Source organism: Schistocerca cancellata, chromosome 4, assembly GCF_023864275.1.
Source record: "Schistocerca cancellata isolate TAMUIC-IGC-003103 chromosome 4, iqSchCanc2.1, whole genome shotgun sequence".
NCBI classification, from domain to species: domain Eukaryota; kingdom Metazoa; phylum Arthropoda; class Insecta; order Orthoptera; family Acrididae; genus Schistocerca; species Schistocerca cancellata.
The window spans coordinates 496,987,987-496,991,419 of record NC_064629.1 but is presented as its reverse complement, the minus strand read 5'-3'; positions in this window follow the sequence as shown (position 1 = coordinate 496,991,419).

The following is a 3,433-nucleotide window of genomic DNA, read 5'->3' as shown; positions in this document are numbered from 1 at the left end:
ATTCACCCCAAGAAGGAAAACACCAAGAATTCCACCAGCAATCCAAAAATTTGACCTACAAAAACTAACAGAATCAGAAACAATTAAAAAATGGGAAAATTCTCCCGCAAACAACTCGGAAACATTCAAGGAAAAAATCACAAAAATAGCGAAGGAGCAAATACCATTGAAGAAGAAGCACAAACATCCATGGTGGAATATGGAATGCGAAAAGGCAATTCAAGTTCGTACAGAAGCCTTTGCAAAGTACAGTTCAAATAAAAATGAGAAAACTCTTCAAAACTTTTTAGATACACGGAAACTTTCAAATAAACTTATTAGACAAGAGAAGAGAAAGTATGTAACTCAGCAACTGGAATCAATAGAAGCAGATTTTAAAAATTATAATACGCATGGATTCTACAAAACTTTTGCAAACCAAATTAAAAGGGTATATCCCTCAAAATGTCTGTTTTCGGAAATCAGATGGGAATCTGGCACTGAGCGACGAAGAAAACTGTGAAGAATTAGCCAAATATTTTGAAACGCTACTAAACTGTCCAGAACCAACAGAAGCTCTTCTAATATCCAGCACTAAAGCCCCGCAACAGCAAGACTCTATACCGCCAACTGAAGAAGAAATTATCAAACACATAAACAAACTCAAAAATAACAAAGCATCAGGAGAAGATGGAATTGTAGCCGAATTTCTCAAAAGTCTAGGGTCTAACTCAATAAATGAGCTAGTTAAAATTATTCAAAACATATGGGTTACTGAAGAAATACCAGAAGATTGGAAATGTGCCCTAATACATCCGTTACATAAAAAAGGGGATAAATCGGATGTGAACAACTATAGAGGAATCTCCTTACTTGCCGTCACATACAAGATATTATCAGCTTGTCTTCTTGAAAGAACACAAAAACTGCTAGAACCCAAAATCTCAGATTTCCAAGCTGGTTTCAGACCAAACAGATCATGTCCAGAACAAATTTTAAACTTGAAATTGATTACAAGGATGAGACAAATGCGAAGGAAGCCTACAGTATTTGTCTTTGTCGACTTTAAAAAGGCATATGATTCAATTCACAGACCCACACTATTTAAAATTCTTGAAGAGCAAGGACTGGATAAGAAGACATGGAACATCATAGAGCAGACATTAACAAATACAAAATGCAAAGTGAAATTCATGGGAAAACTTTCAAAATCATTTGAGATAAAAACTGGGGTTAGACAAGGTGATGGATTATCACCTCTGTTATTTAACTTAGTTCTGGATAGAGTCATGGCAGAATGGGAAAAAGAACTCAAAAAAGAAAAGTACTGGGAACCAATATCACTGGGAACCAAAAAAGATGACCTACAAAACCCCTACTTAGCCTACGTAGACGATCTTGCAATAATGGCAGATTCTAGTGAAATGGCAGTCAAACAGATAGAAACCATAAAAGAGTGTGCAGGAAAAGTTGGCCTACAAATATCTTTTGAAAAAACGGTGTTTACAACAACAAATCTAGAATTTTCTAAGTTACAAACCAAATATGGAGAAATTAAGAGGGTACCATACTTTAAATATTTAGGAGAGATAATTTCTGAAAAATACTCACAACAAGAAAGAATAATAAAAGCTCATAGGGGTCTAGGGCTGGTCCAAAACATTTACAATAAAAAATGTCTATCTATAAATACAAAAATTAAACATTATAAGTCGGTAATTAAACCAATAATGCTATATGCCACCGAAACCTTGACACTTAAAAGAAAAACAGATACGGGAAACCTGAAGAAAGAGGAAAGGAAAATCATTAGGAAAATTCTGGGACCAAGATGGACCAAAGAGGGGTATAGATTACAGAAAAATTCTAAAATTGAAGAATATTCTAACATAGAGATAGACATGAGGAAGAGGCGTCTAAAATTTTATGGCCACATAATGAGACCTCCCGATCACAGACTTACAAAAAGAATAGTAAGATACGTAGCATCCCTTGTTAATGGAGGAGAATGGATCAAAAATGTAAAGAAAGATCTGGAATTAGCCAACATTACTACTGAAGACATGAAGAAAAGACACAATTTCAAACTTAAAGTTGACAAATGGGAGGTCAAACCAGAGACAAAAGCGCCGAGAACTGGAACAAATTGGAGCGAAGCTGAATTCTCGCAAAGAATGAAGACCTGGTGGGCAAACAAGAAGAATAAGAAGCCCCAGAAGTGAACCATCTTTACTTAGCGTCTTCCATGTTGGGAGCTTTACGACTAATAATAATAATAATAATAAATGAAATAAATAAAATCTTTAAACCGACAAAGAAAATAAAAAAATTTAAAGATAAAGGCAAAAAACTTTTTCAAGCTAAGTTCATTAACTTATCATAACGAAAACGTGGTACTGTTCCCCGAACTCAAATAAACCCAAAGGACATTACAGCAAGCTTAATAAAAAATATAAAAGAATAAAAATCACCACCTAAAGAAATTAAAGCTAATAATATTCTTATAAAAACAATTCTTGTATACTCAGCTAAAAAAATTAAAGTAAATCCACCTGCACCATATTCAATATTTAAACCTGAAACTAACTCAGATTCACCTTCGGCAAAGTCAAAAGGAGTACGGTTAGTTTCAGCTAAACAAGAAGCAAAACAAGCTAAAGCTAAAGGAAAAGAAATAATAATATATCAACAATAAAACTGATAATTTATAAAATCAAACATGTTAAAACTACCAATTAAAATAATTAAAGATAATAAAATTAAAGCCAAACTAACTTCATATGAAATTGTTTGAGCAACAGAACGAAGAGGACCTAATAAAGAATAATTTGAATTAGAAGACCAACCAGCAATTATAACAGTATAAACACCTAATCTAGTACAACATAAAAAAAACAAAAATCCATAAGAAAAAGAACACATATAAGTGAAGTAAGGGAAAATTACTCAAACAGCCAAGGAAATTATTAAATTAAAAACAGGAGAAAAATAATAAAGTAAATAATTAGATATAATAGGAATTGGCTGCTCCTTACAAATTAACTTAATAGCATCACTAAAGGGCTGAGGAATTCCTACAAAACCTACTTTATTTGGGCCCTTTCGAATTTGGATGTAACCTAAAACCTTACGCTCTAATAAAGTTAAAAAAGCAACACTAATTAAAACACAAATAACTAATAAAAGAAAATTCAAAATAAACATAAATAAATCATAAAGTATCATTACTATTTGTAGAAAAATTCAACATAAATGAATTCTAAATTCAACACATTAATCTGTCAAAATAGTAATTGAATTAGTAATAATCAATAAAATAAAAAATATTTCAACCATATGGTCCTTTCGTACTAATATGAATCAATAATCTTAGGATAGAAACCGACCTGGCTCACGCCGGTCTGAACTCAGATCATGTAAGAATTTAAAGGTCGAACAGACCTAATGACTGGGC